Below are 14730 nucleotides of genomic sequence, written 5' to 3'. Positions count from 1 at the left end.
TGAGGCCCTGGGTTTAATTCCTCAGCACCACAGAAGCAGAAAAAAGCCATAAGTGGCACTGAAGCTCAAGTGGTAGGGTACTAGCCTTGAGCTGAAGAGCTGAGGGACAGTGCCCAGGCCCAGAGTTCATGCCCCACGACCGACAAACAAAAACAAAAACAAAAAAAAGTCAAAATTCTTTCCCAATGGTGTTGCTTGCAATTTTTTTTAAATCACAATGAAAGAAAAGAACAAAGCTATTTAAAATGTCAAAGTGGAAAATACGTTTTCTCCTCATGAGCTATAACTTCAAATATTTTCCAAATGTTTAATCATTTACTCATACCTTATTTGACCATAAAATCTCAATAGAAATAGGTACCCAACTAGAAAAAGAACCATGTTTGTTCCCAGGAATATGGCTGGTCCAAAGACAACCACTAGATTGCAGGAGTTCTAATCCCTAAATTCTGGCCATAAAACATTGCATATACTCTTGCCCAAAATTTGGGCTAGCACCCATGCTTTGAATTCTGCAGGTTCACCACTGAGCTTTTTATGATGTCATCAAAAGTCAATATCAATTCCCAGAAATAGGAGTTCTTATTAGCTTCTGTGATTAAATTATAGAATGAAAAAACTGGGAAGGCCAAACAACTCCAAATCTATTTAAAAAAAAAAAAAAAAAAAAAAAAAGCACCTGCCTATAGCAACTAATGGCCCTGGAATCCTGGCTAGAGAGGTGACATACTTTCCATGCTCATGGGATTTCTTTTTTCCTTGCAACAGGTCACACTGCATGACAAATTAATTTCTCTTAAGTCTTCTCTGAGCTCCATTATGGGCAGAGGCAGGCCTCAGAGCAAAGCCCAAGTGAGCAAAAAAGTCTTAGGTCTCACCACTAGAAAAAAGGCAGTTGTAAAGGAAGGGGAGGCCAAAGGTGTGGCAACTACCATAACCTACAACTGACAAGATAAACCAAAGATTTAGAGTGACCAGGAAGACAGGTGTCTAGGCACAAAGCAGACAGTCCTCAAGTGTAGGCTGGACATCATCAAATTAAAATAAAAGATGAAAACACTCATATTTAATGAATAGCAAGTCTTGATATCCACTCATCACATGATAACAAAAAGGGACTTACTTTTTTTGTTCTCTAAAGCTTTTAAGATTTTTTTCTTTTAAACCTTAACTATTGGACACTTATAGTTGATGTTCCTTTTAAGAACTGAGAAAAGGAGGCTGGACATGGGTGGCTCATGCCTGTAATCTTAGCTACTTAGGAGGCTGATATCTGAGGATTGTGGTTCAAAGCCAGCCAGGGCAGGAAAGTCTGTGAGACTCATTGCCAATAAATCACCAGAAAACCGGAAGTGGCGCTGTGGCTCAAGTGGTAGAGCACTAGCCTTGAGCTGAAGAGCTAAGGGACAGAGTTCAAAGCCCAAAATTCAAGCCCCATGACCAAAAAAAAAAAAAAAAAAAGAATTGAGAAAAGGAAATAATGCCTTATGAGGTAAGTGAAAGCCTCATACTATCATTGTACTGGTTTCTCTTTATGAGCTCCATACTGAGCCCTCCATATGTGTATTCAGTAGGAGCAATCTTTCCCCTTTTCTAAAGATGAGAAAAAAATAATAGAAAACTAAAATTGAGAAAAATATACAAGCCTATTAAGATACCAGAACCCCCAGATTAATGCAGCAGATAGCCATTACTCAATCCAGCAGTCTCTGTAGACTTCCCTTGTCCCAGGACACTTCAATTCTGAGCACTGCAAGAAGGAGGCAGGTACAACTCAAAATGCAATTGCACAGAGAACCTAAAGAAATTGCTGGAAAGGGTGCTTTGCATTCCTAAACAGAGTGCTAAATTTATTAACAGCTAATACATGAACCCTGTCTACTCTACTAGTTTCACAGCAAACCATGGGACTTCTGTCAACTGAGTGCATGCTGTGGTAAATATAAACAAAATTTGCAAAAAGTTGTTAACACTAGCAATGAAATAGGAAGTTATTTTAACAAATTGAATTTTTATTCCATTAAATTAAGTTTGTGATATGCTTTTCTCTCTGTATATTTTTATTTTGATGTGTACATCTTGATGTTTGTAGTTTTTCTTATTCAAAGATCCTTGTTAATCAGAAAAAGTAAGCATAGAACCAAGCTCCCTGGTCCCTGCCTTTACTGTACATTACTACTGTATACTGTGTAAGTTTTATAGTAGGGCCCACTGACCACTGTTTTATATTCCAGCTACAGCAAGGTTTGTTCATGTAAGTTAAGTCTGACTCTTTGTCCACAGCCCCAGATTCATAACCTGAAATGGAAAGCAACACCACTGGCTGAATGCAGCCTCTTCCTCTTTTCTTCTGTTTTTACCTATATGAACCCTTTCAGCTGCTACCTTTAATTCAGCCCACAATTTCAAAAACTATGAACACTATGGCTGACACAAATCATGGGAAAATAAGCAAATCCTCAGAAAAGAAATCCACTGAGTTAAAAAAAAAAAAAAAAAGACACTGTAGTCATCCACCAGGCCTATGAAACAATATATTGCTGTCATTTTTTTATCCTCCAAACCAAAGGTTAATTGAGAGAAACCAAGGAGAAAGACACAAACATTAAATAATCATCAGAGACTGTGTAGGGAATAAGGAATTTCATTAAGACAGTTCCTCCTAATAGAAATAACAAACAAAAATACTGGACCAGACTACTGCCAACGTAATATAAAATATAACTTTCCCCATTTTTCAAAATAAAAAATTTTCCATCTCTAAACTTTAAAACAACAAAATCACCCCTAATGACCTTCTCCTTTTCCCCATGTGAAGTCATTTACTGAGTTTTAATGAGCCTTCCTAAACTTGGTGCCAGACCTAGGGCTTGAACTCAGGGCCTGGGCACTGTCCTGAGTTTTATAGTAACAAAGTATCAGCATTATAAAAATAAACAAAAGTTAGACATACATCCATGTGAAACACTTATTCAAAGCCATATTTTCCACATATCACACATATCAAAAACCACATTTACATTCTTTCCTTCCAAGTCTTCAGCACCACTCCTCTAAGCCTTCATCAACATATAGGAAGCCAAATCAAATAAGCAACTAACCAGATGTCCAGTCCTGACTGTAGTCAATTTATTAGATACCAGAGAAGGTACCAGATTTTCCAAAACCATTATATCATAGCTCTGATTGTCATATTGCACTACCTCAAAAATCTTGTATGTTCTCATAGTGTTTGGCTAAGTAGCCCATATCTTTGCAGGCTTATCTTCTGAGAGACTGTACCTATCCAACTGGTTTGTTCCCCTAAAACACTTCATACATTCATAGTTTCTCATTTGGTCCACACTATTCTTCCCAACCATTCTGTAAAATCCAGCTCAAATTATACTTCCTCTACCAACCTGCCTCTCATCATATTGGCTTTAAGCTTTTCTAAACTATCAACTTACTAATGAACCATACCATTCAGTTGGCAATTAAAACCTTTTTGATGACTTTTTCTAGAACCATTAAGAATTTTTTTATTTATTACATTTTGTATTCCTTATTTAGCAAAAAAAATAGTTTCTAGAATATAAGGTGCATCTTTTACATCTCTCTCAATGTCTGTTACAATGCCACACCCCCAGATTCTACTCACTAAATATTCATTGACTAGTGTGGTCAAGATAAGTGATTTATTGTTCACCATCAGTAGTAACAGACCAAGAGTTCTCAAGATGGCCACAACATCTTCTATGCTATTATTTTTTAAGAGAAAATTCTCTAGTGAAAAACTCAAGAAAATGATGTTGTTGGTAGAAAAAAACTGCTTTGGCCCAAAATAACTTTTGATATTAAATAAACCAAGATATTTGAATTTCACAAAGAAAAGACATAGAATATGTATCTCATAAGGAAAAGGGAGGATTAATTGACCTAAGAGGACATAGTTGTTCAGCTCAATAATCTTTCCTAAAAAATAATGGAACTAACTAGGAGAGCTATAATGTGTGTGTGCAGATGTGTGTAGGTAGAAGGATTTACAGGAGAAGTTGGTAATTGTAACTGCCAACTGCAACCACCCTGGAGTGATCTGGAGACAGTAAAAGGAAGACAAGTTCGAACCTAATTTTTGAACCCGTTTCTCTAAAAACTACTCAAATAAAATGTAAAAGCTATATTTTAAGACTACTATATTTTAGGATAGAAGCACTACCATCAACAGCACCATTTTTTAGGAAGTTTTTATATGCAAGGATATAAACCCTTAACAACAAAGACAAAACAAAAGACACATTTAAGAATTGTGGACTGGGAAGGTGGCTCAGTGGTAGAGTGCTTGCCTTGCATGCATGAGGCCCTGGGTTCGATTCCTCAGCACCCCATAAGCAGGAAAAAAGCCCAAAGCGGCGCTGTGGCCTAAGTGGTAGAGTGCTAGCCTTGAGCTGAAGAGCTGAGGGACAGCTCCCAGGCCCAGAGTTCAGGCCCCACACCGACAAAAAAAAAAAAAAAAGAATTGTTACTAAAATTTTTTGCCATTAAGCAAGAAAATATTCTCCAGTTTTCCCATTGTAAATAGATTTTTTAAGGCAATTTACAGAAAACATGTAGTAGAACTAAGGATAAAATAGCACTTTAAACAAACCAAACCACTACCTTAAGGTATTATACCCTCTCCAGAAAAGCAGGGCTATTATTGCTCAGGAAAGAACCCAGTCACCAGGTGCTAGTGGCTCACGCCTATAATTCTAACTACTTAGGAGGCTGAGATCTGAAGATCATGGTTCAAAGCCAGCCCAGGTAGGAAAGTCCATAAGACTCATATCTCCACTTAATCACCAGAAAACCAGAAGTGGTACTGTGGCTCAAAATGGTAGAGCACTAGCCTCGAGAAAAAAGAACTCAGGGACAGTTCCCAGGCCCTGAGTTCAAGCTCCATTAACAACAACAACAATGAAAGGAAGGAAGGAAGGAAGGAAGGAAGGAAGGAAGGAAGGAAGGAAGGAAGGAAGGAAGGAAGGAAGGAAGGAAGGAAGGAAGGAAGGAAGGAAGGAAGGAAGGAAGGAAGGAAGGAAGGAAGGAAGGAAGGAAGGAAGGAAGGAAGGAAGGAAGGAAGGAAGGAAGGGAAGGAAGGAAAGAACCCAAGTGTATCCTCAGAGGGCAGTGGTCATTATGTCTCCACAGGCACATTCAAATTCTCTTGCCCACTCTCACTGATGCCTTCCCACTTCTCCCTATCCCCTCTGATAATCCTAACACTTCTCCCCCAAACACTTCTCTCCACAATCTCTTACTTTCTTTAAGGCATTTTCCCCTAGAAATGAGGATCTCTTCAGTCTACACCAAAACTTTAAGAAATACAATTAAGAATTCTGTAATGAATATGACTTCTGGGTATTCTGATGTCTATGAAAGCTCTACCAAACTTATTTGCAATCTCTTTAATTTTGTTCTGCAATTTAATAAAAACTCATTAATTTGTTTTCATGTAAAAGCATTTTGCTCAGCTTCTTGTTAAGACAAAAATGCACAAATGGATGTGACACAAAAAAAAAGCCTATTATATTATCCTTAAACGAGAAACTCCTCCCAAAATAAGGAGCTAACTACATAATAAACCAGATTTGTTTATAGGGCTGTTGTTCAGCAAACGGAAGGGAAAGTGCTATTTCACACTGGGTTGCAACAGACAACATGCAAACGGAGGCTCAACATTCAATTGCCTGTTTTATTACAATACAGAGAGTAAGAATAAAATTATAAACTGCATCTGCATTGATAAAGTAATTGTAATCTCTTCCATTATCAATTACCTAAAAATTAAAAGTAATGTTTCAATTTTGACTTGTTCTCCCTTCCCAAGTTCAATCTAGTGGAAATATTAACAACAGTTAAATACCCAAAATGTAGGAGGAAAAAAAATCAAGGAAATGAAGGGCCGTATAATTCACAACTTCTCTAATGTTCTTTTCCCCCAGGAACTCTAAAGATTTTACAGATGAAAACCACACTAATCAACTGAACATGAAAAGAGCCTGTTAAAAGGACTTTTGAGGTATTTTAGTGCTTTCCAATTCTAGACCTTGGAACAAGCTAGTGAATTCAAGGAGCGTCTCTCCACCCCAACAGTGCTTTTTTTTTTTTTTAAGTGCTCCCAATCTCTCCCAGTTTATTCATTCTATCCCAATAGACTCCTTCCAGGACCAGCAGAGCTACAGTCCTAAACTAAGAACCTCAGGCTCCCATCTTTCTTTCATTCTTTTCCCTACCATGACACGGCTCAATACACAAATTAAAAATCTTGACAAATATACTCTTTCATCTTTGTTCTTCTAGTTAAAGGCTCCCAGAACTAGTTCTGCTCCAGTCCCCTTGCCACACCCCAGCATCAATCCCCAGCATGCTCTGCTCCCTGAGGCCTACACCAATTTCAATTTTGATAAGCAAAGATGTCCGGGTGACAATCATCTAAAATTCCCTCTGGTCCTAGGCTGACAATGTAAGAACATTTATGAGTAGCCAAGTATTTCTATTTATGTGCAAGAGCTATGGAGAAAAGGGAGCAGACATGACAGACTTCTAAAAAGTAGCTAGGATGGCTGCAAAGGAAAACAAATGTGTTACTTTAATGCTCTATTTTCATCCACTTTTTACTTTTTGGTACATCCTCAGTTCACTTCCCTTCATTCTTCCTCTTCCAAAATGCTCTCCTTCAAAGGTACTTTTGCCCTCCCTCTGCCTATCCCAGAATCTTTCATTATGCCCACTCACTAAGATATGTTTAGCTACCTAGGATAATGATAATTTCTTAAAATAAACCAAAATTGCTCACATTACTTGGTTATATGAAATTGGAATATAACGCCATTTAAAGGGGGAAAATCTTTAAGCATGAGTCAACTACCCTGAGTACCAGCATATCAACTCTACCATTTAACTAGTCCTTAGGCCTGGCAAATCTCTCGCTCGCTTAGATACTCAAGTTTCCTTAGCTATAACATGGAGTTATATTTGCCTTGCCTAATTCCTACAAGATTTTTTTAAGTTTTCATAAACAGAACATAGAGTTGGTCACCTGTGAGACAGAAATGTATGAGACCCATTCAAATGAGGCATTTAAGTTCAGAGAAACCTAAAATGATGAAGACATATACAACTACAAATTTGGATAATCACTTGCCATAACTAAAAAGTTGAAAATAAAGGTAGGTCTCGAACTTTGGGCCCATTCCCTCTTCAGATCCTAAGCTATAGTTAAAAAAAAAAATAGCCCAGTTGCCTACCAACTGGGTAAATTAAAGCATTCCTTTGTGGCTGAATCCTAGTCTAGCATAATTTGGGAATGAACTCCTGCTTAAAGTGAAGAGTTAATGGATTTGTACTGTGGCAGTGGAGGCCAGTCCAGCAACTACAGAGTAAAAATTGTCTCCGTTCAGACTAGCAATGTCCATCCAAGTTAAAGAACCTACAGATTCTTACTTCTATGCCAGACTGAAGATAAAATAACCATCTGTTTCCAGACTACTGAAATTTAATACAGAGCATATATATGTTATATCAAATACGCATAAAATACACACTAAGCTGCTAAATCCCTAGAGAGAAAGGAGCTAATATATACTGATCTCTATGTGTCAGAACCCGTAAGGAAACAAAGATTTAATTTAATCCTTACAAACACCCTGCAATGTATTAGTATTCCTATTTTTATAGATGAGAACATTGAAGCCCAGATAGATTAAATAACTTGCCCAAGGTCACAAACCAAATAAGTAGCACAGTAAAAGTCTGAACTTAGTTTTTTTTTTCTTTTTCTTTTTTTTTTTTTTTTTTGGTCCAGTCATGGAGCCTGAACTCTGGGCCTGGTGCTGTCCCTCAGCTGTTCAGCTCAAGGCTAGCATTCTACCACTAGAGTCACAGCACCACTTCCAGCTTTTTTCTTTTTTTTGCTTATGTGGTGCTGAGGAATCGAACCCAGGGCCTCAGGAATGCAAGGCATGTGCTCTACCACTGAGCCACCTTCCCAGCCCCTGAACTTAGTTTTGATGACTCCAAAACCTATGCTACTCCTGAATTTTTTTTTCCTCAATGGAAAAAATGACAACCTTCTTAGACCTTCACTTCATCTTAATCTGAGATAGTACTTAACTGTGTGTCTGTATTATTTCTACAACTTCATAAAGGAACACACAAAAAATTTCCTATAGGCCCTCTCCTCTGTCTTTTCCTTTCTTACATTTACCTTCCACTAAGTCACTGAGATCAACCTGAAGGACTACCACACATTTCAGCAATCAATAAAAGGTAAAAGTTTTGTTTCATTCATTCACTCATCCATTCATTTTGGTACCACTACGGGGGCTTGAACTCAGGGCCAAATGCTCTCACTTGGCTTTTTCACTGAAGTCTAGCAGTCTACAACTTGAGCCACAGCATCATTTCCAGCTTTTTGGAGGTTAATTGGAGAGAAGAGTTTCACAATTTTTTTTTCTGCCTAGGCTGGCTTTGAATCATAATCCTTAGATCTCAGTCTCTATGAGGAGCTAGTATTAGAAGTGTGAACCACCAGCACTTGCTGTTTCCTTCCTATAACACTTGAACAGCCATGGTTTTTGAGGGCAGTATTATTTTCTAATCTGGGGCCACTTAATATGCCATGCCTGGTACATGCCTTATACACAGTAGGTGCAGAGTGAGACTCTGTTCATTGAGTAACTGATTAAGAGCTTCTTTGTTCTTGTAGTTAACTTGCTAGATTACATCAAGAGACTTCAAGTAAGTCCAATTTTATGAGTGAATTCTTTCAAGAAAAACATTTAAAGTTGTTTTTAATTAAGAAAGATTAAGGGAAAAAAAGGATTAAGTAAAGAAATAAACTGAAAACCAACAGCCTAGTATTTAAGTTGCTGAGTGACTAGTATACTATGAATTTATGAACTTGAAAGAATCAATTTAAAAATAGTTTAAAGTATCTTTCCCAAGTGCTTCTTGAAAACAAAAGACTGAAAACTTTTGCTTAGGATAATAAGACTAAGAATGACTTTTTCCTGCCTTTACATAATTAAAATTTTGTACAATGTCTATTATTTTTATAATTGTAGAAACTAATCTCACTCTAGATAAACTTTCTATTTTTAACACTTTCTATACAATGTATGTTTATTGTCCTTGTTAGATATAACCTATAGATATTAAATACTCACTAATTCAAGAATGTGACTTACAGAGCAACTTGTTATGTAATATCAGCATATTAAAGATAATTATTTTCTTTTCCATTCACAGGATGTTTTTCACAGTTTAAGTGGACATGCCTTTCTGTATTATTTGCTAACTACAGGTTTCTCTTATCATCTCTACAGAACATTGAGTCTCAATCTTTTCTTGCTAACATGCACAAAAATGACATCTGTCCTGGTGTAGCCCTCATTCAGATGCCTTTCAATTTTATGCATGTTACCTTGTAAATGAGCTTAAAGTACTTCAATCACAATGAATGAGCTATTCTCTGTGTCTTAAATTCCTGCCAACAAAGTATTCGAAGCAGATCATCTCCCAAAAGAGAATTTTCTAGGTTGGATGAGTGATTGTCCACATTGAATTTTATGGCCCCTTTCCTATTCCATGATTTTAAAATAATTTTCTGGATGAAAATATGTTAGTGTGACAATGGAACACCTGCTGTTTTACAAGTCTCTTTCTTAACTCACTGGTCAGATCAACCCAGTGAAGATGACCTCCTGATCCAGCTTAACTTGGCAAGCTATCTAATTACTTCTGGCAAAGACCAGATTTTCATAATACTAACAATTTCCTGATATTTGAAATTATTGAAATGTGCTGAAATAATGCAGTCAGCAGAATGTCACTGTGTGACTTACACGGATCTGTGGCAGCTGATAAAACATTGCCTCCATGGGGGACAGCCAAAAATGAGGAGTTATGTGGGAGTAATAAAATGTGATAACTAGGCCTTCAACCTGAAGTACAAACCCAACTGCGCATGCACATGCACATGCACACCAAAAGCCTGCAGATAATAAAAGGCAAAGAAAACCTAAATCAGGTCCAGCATGTGTGCCCTTCCCTATGAAACTGGTGGGGAACTGTCCTTTCAGCACCACAGCAAGAAGCCCTAGCAGGAACCTAAATCCCGAGCATGAGCCTAAAATCAATGCAGCCCAAAGCTGGACCAGAAGGAAAATTCTTCTAAGCATCCTATGAAGAATCAATAAGGACTATATGGTTGTTTTTAAGTGTACTGCATTCCACTTCAACCTTATTAACTTAAAATAAAATAACTATTCGGATAAAAATTGGAAGGAAAAAAACAAAAACCAAATGAAAACCAACAGCATATAAAGTCAGCCTTTCAAACGAAACCCAGGAAATCAGTAACTGGCCTGCATCAACATGAATTGCTTTGCAATACCCACAAGCAGCCCTACTAAGAAACACAACATATACATACACCCTGAATCTGATGTTCTAAACACAGAACATGTTTGCAGCCTTCTCCAGAGAGAGAGAGTCAATTCTAGGCCAGAGAATGCTTGCTGAACACAGAATCATCATCCTCCCTCCCCTATCAATTAAATCCTCTTCCAGGGAGAAGTGAAGGCCTTATGGGTCATGAGTTCCAAACAGAAAAAATACTGCGGTATGTCAAGAACCAGGTTACTGGCAATGTGCTACCAGTTTTGAGCATTTTTACTCTGAATCCCTCAAGATTCCTACCATCCTGGTATTGGTTTGCAATGTTGTCCAGCCATTTGCATTACACATCAAAAACAGTTCTTTTTGAGGAAAGAAAAAAGCCCCCTCCCACATATCTTCTAATGCACGTGGAGAGATGCGCTGAGAGATTGTTAGACAGTAAGGAAAAACCTACCACACCCCAAAATCTCCTTGGAAAACTAAAACATCCCCCAGCCCTAACATCCAGCAGCTACCTCTCTGAAAAGATCTCCAGGTTCAAACTTCAGAAAACAGTTATAGAAAGCCCTCCTCCTTTTGCCCCCAAAGTCCTCTCTCACACTCCCTGCTTCCAAACCCCTGCCTCTTTGGTGCCCACTGTGCATTAAAAGCAGTTTTTCCTTGTGTAACAGCTTGCTCCATACTAATTATTTCTCCCTCCCCGTGAATTTTGTCAGATGCAATGCAAAGTTTCTCCAGACCCCTCTCCCCTACACCGATGACAATGGTTTGAACACCGATGCAAAGCCTGGAATCTCCTGATTAGAACATGTATTCCCCCGCACTTCAAAAACTGCAGTGTAAGTGAGGAAGAGAGGAAACAGGGTGGAGTAGTTGGAAGGAATGCATACTTTGGAGGATCCTATTTATCAGGCTGAAAAATGATCGCCACTCCATCCCAACTGGAAGCTGGGGCCGGTAAAGGGGTCTGACAGCCCCCGACTAACGTTAGCTTCGAAAGTTAACTGCCAAGTCTCCACCGGTGGTTGCTGCAGGTAATGGAAGGGATGGAGCTGAGCTCCCAGGAGAAATGCAGAGGCTTTGCGGTTCCCTTGGGCACTGAGCGGACAACTAAGAGAGGAAGGGTCCGAGCGGTGCAGCGGGGCAGCCAACGCTCACCAGAAGCCCCAGGGTGCAGCCGCCGGTGGTAAGGAAGGGGGAGGGAGCCAAGAGGAGAGGGACGAGCTCTGCACAGGGTGGCGTAGGGAGTGGGGGTGGGGGAAAGGGATGTTCTCAAAGTGATGTACTCCCTGATGCAGGAATCTTGGCCTGCCGTGGAAGGTCGCGGGGCACCCCCAACACCACCCCCAGAACACCCTGCTGGGGAGGTGGGGGGGAGGTGGTAAAGGCTGACACATGCAAGCAAAAGGTCAATGCGGGAGCGGGGGTGGGGGTTGTCCTGGATGCCCGAGGAGCCCAGCAGCCCCCCGGCTTCTGCAGTTGGTAGCAATCCGGAGAAGGGTGCAGGAAGGCGTGGGGGCGGGGAGCAGAGCTGGGGGCTGCCGCGGGGAGATCCCGACGGCGCTGCCCTTCCCAGAACAACCCCGACTGGGCCCGGCCCGGGGGGAGGGGGGATGGGCGGGGGTGCACCGCAGGAGGGGCGCGAGGTCCCCCGGGGTCCCCCGACGCAGCCCAGACGCCAGGGGAGCAGGGCGTCCCGGGTTTGGGGGCTGGCGGGGGGGGGGGGAGCTGGTGGACCTCGGTCCAACTCAGGGACCCCAGAAAACACAGCAGAAGGAAGCAGGACTTCCAAACACCTGTCCAAAGCAGACAGGGCATTCGCCCCGCTCCGCGGCCCCGCGCGCCCCGGCCGCACACGCTGCGGCAAAGCCCCTGCCCCGGGGAAGGGACGAGCTCGCTTCAGGGACCCGGGGTGAGGAGGGGAGCCCGGGGGACGAGGAGCGGCCACCCACCGGGGCGGCGTTGAGGCCCTGGGGCGACTTACGGCGACGGCGGCGGCAGCGAGCGAGGCGGCGGCGGCCCTAGCGCGGGGCCCGGGAGGCGCGGCCGGACTGCAGAGGCGCCGGGGCTGCGGCGGGCGGGACTGCGGTGGGCGCCATCTTGGAGCGCTCCCCGCGCCCGCCCCCTCCCCCTCCCGCGCCGCACGGGTCCTTGCATAATTGATGACTCGCGCCCGCCGCCGCGCGCCCCCGCCGCCGCCGCCGCCGCCGCCGCGCGCCCCCGCCGACCCCCGCCGCCGCGCGCCCCCGCGCGCCCCCTGTCTCCCCCGCCCGCCCGCTCGCGGCCCACCTACCCTCGCTCGGCGCGCCCGTCCGTCCGCAGCGCTCGCTCGCTGGCTCGCAGGCCGGCGTCCCCGCGCAGCCGGGACTCGATCCGCGCGAGGAGCCGGGGCCGGCAGGGGGCGCCCGTCCGAGCGCAGCCAGCGTCCCCGGGCCCGCCTCCGCGACGCCCCCGCCCGCCCGCCCGCCGGCCCGCCGCCGCGGGAGGGGCCGCACTCAGGCTCGCCACGGGACAGGCGCGGGACGGACCGAAGGACGGTGAGACAGACTGCGCCCCGTCCCGCCCCACCCGCGGCGACACCCAAGAGGTGAGGTGCTGTGGACTCGGTGCTCCGCGGCCCTCGTCCACACCAGGTCTGTTTGTCTGTCCTCAGGGGCTTGAGTTTCTGACATCGCCAAGCACCCGGAGCTCCAATTTACACCACCTTTGCGAAGCCACTGCTGCACCGCACCGGCCGGCCCACCCCGGCGGGGAGCGCGGGCTGCGAAGTGACCTTCCTCCCCGACGACCTCCAGGTCCCGAGAGGTCTAGAGGTCACCTTAGAGCCGGAGATCTTGGGCGTCTCCACCTGGGAAGCAGGCACGAGCCTTGCCACGGCTTCCTCCGGGCTCGTGGGGATCTGCATAGCGAACACGAGGACGCTCAGCACGTTACGGGGCCTCTCGGCTGCATCGTGTGTCTTCCTGTCACAAAGGCACGGTCCGGAGTGAGAAGCGAGCTCGAGCGGCCATTGACTGATTGGGTACCCTTGGTATGTGACATCCTCCTAACCACCGGTGTGTTCTCCTAAGGGCATAACCGGATCACATTACCGAACCCCGTAAGTGTAGTCTAAGGACTGAAGAGAAGACATTTCTAACACAACCAGACTCACTGTGCCCACTACATGCATTTTCCAAGGAGCTTCATGGAGGTACATATCATAAGCCGCGAATGTTGAAAGTATTCCCTTTGGACTAACGTGTGCATGCATGAAATCACACCACAGTGATCAAAGTCCCCATCACCATCCAAAAGTTCTCTCCTGCCTCTCTGAAATCCTCTTTATGGCTCACCCCCCCCCATACACCCTCACAAGCAACCACCAATCTTCTATGACTGTACATTTAGTTTGCATTTTCTAGAATTTTAAATTAAGATAATCATACAGTATGAACTTTTTTCTTCCACTTAGTGCAGTTCTTTTGAGACTTTTCTATTGTTGTCTATAAGAAAGAGCTCACTGCTTTTTATTGCTGAGTAGTGATCAGTTTAGATAACCTGCAGTTTATGAATCCACTGACCTATAGATGACATTTAGGTTATTTCTAGGTTTTGCCTATTACCAATAAAGTGGTAGTGAGCATTCATGTACAAGCCTTTGTTTGGACATACATTTCCATTGGTCTTGAGTTGTGAATACCTAGGAATAGAATGGCTGAATACTCTTTTAAGTGTGTATTTAATATACTAAGAAAGCACACTAAGAAAGTATGCATTTAATATACTAAGAAACAGTCTTGCAATGTGGTTGTGCCATTTATATTGCTCCTAGTGGCGTAAGAAAGTTCCAGTTGTTCCACATTGCTATCATCATTTGGTATCAGCAGTCTTTTTAATAGATGTGCAGTGTTATCTCATTATGTTTTTTACTTTTTTAATAACTCATATTTTATGGACTTGTCATCAGCAAATCCTCTTGGGCAAAGCTTAGTCACCTCTGGCACCTATTTTCAGAGATGATTTTCTTACTGAATTTTGAAAGTTGTTTGCATATTCTGGATATAAGAAAAGTTAGTTTAGAATTCATAGTGTTTCTTCCCTAAATGTCTAGTAGAATTTTCTAGTGAAGTCATCTGGACCTGGAGATCCTTCCTTCCTTCCTTCCTTCCTTCCTTCCTTCCTTCCTTCCTTCCTTCCTTCCTTCCTTCCTTCCTTCCTTCCTTCCTTCCTTCCTTCCTTCCTTCCTCTCTTTCCTACCCCTCCCACCCCTATCTCTCTCTTTTTTGGCCAATCTTAGGGTTTGAACTGAGGTCTGGCTCTGTCCCTGAA

The 14730-nt window shown here is 42.9% G+C and overlaps 1 protein-coding gene across 3 annotated transcripts in view; it reads right to left on the bottom strand.

Annotated features, from left to right (window-relative positions):
• The window catches only part of Scn8a (sodium voltage-gated channel alpha subunit 8), a 190913-nt gene extending 178122 nt beyond the window's left edge, over positions 1–12791 (bottom strand). For 2 of the 3 annotated variants that reach the window (XM_070041368.1, XM_070041351.1), the window contains exon 1: positions 12404–12496. The gene's annotated coding sequence lies outside the window, so the exon portion shown is untranslated. Of the gene's footprint in view, positions 1–12403; positions 12497–12712 lie in introns of those variants that run through there. The other variant, XM_070041359.1, reaches the window with a different exon arrangement.
• Between the last annotated feature and the right edge of the window lie 1939 nt (positions 12792–14730).

The sequence above is a fragment of the Dipodomys merriami genome, unplaced genomic scaffold (assembly GCF_024711535.1).
Source record: "Dipodomys merriami isolate MVZ:Mamm:240054 unplaced genomic scaffold, mDipMer1.0.p SCAF_10, whole genome shotgun sequence".
Lineage (NCBI taxonomy): Eukaryota > Metazoa > Chordata > Mammalia > Rodentia > Heteromyidae > Dipodomys > Dipodomys merriami.
Note: the sequence above shows the minus strand (reverse complement) of the source record. Positions and strands in the feature narration are given on the sequence as shown.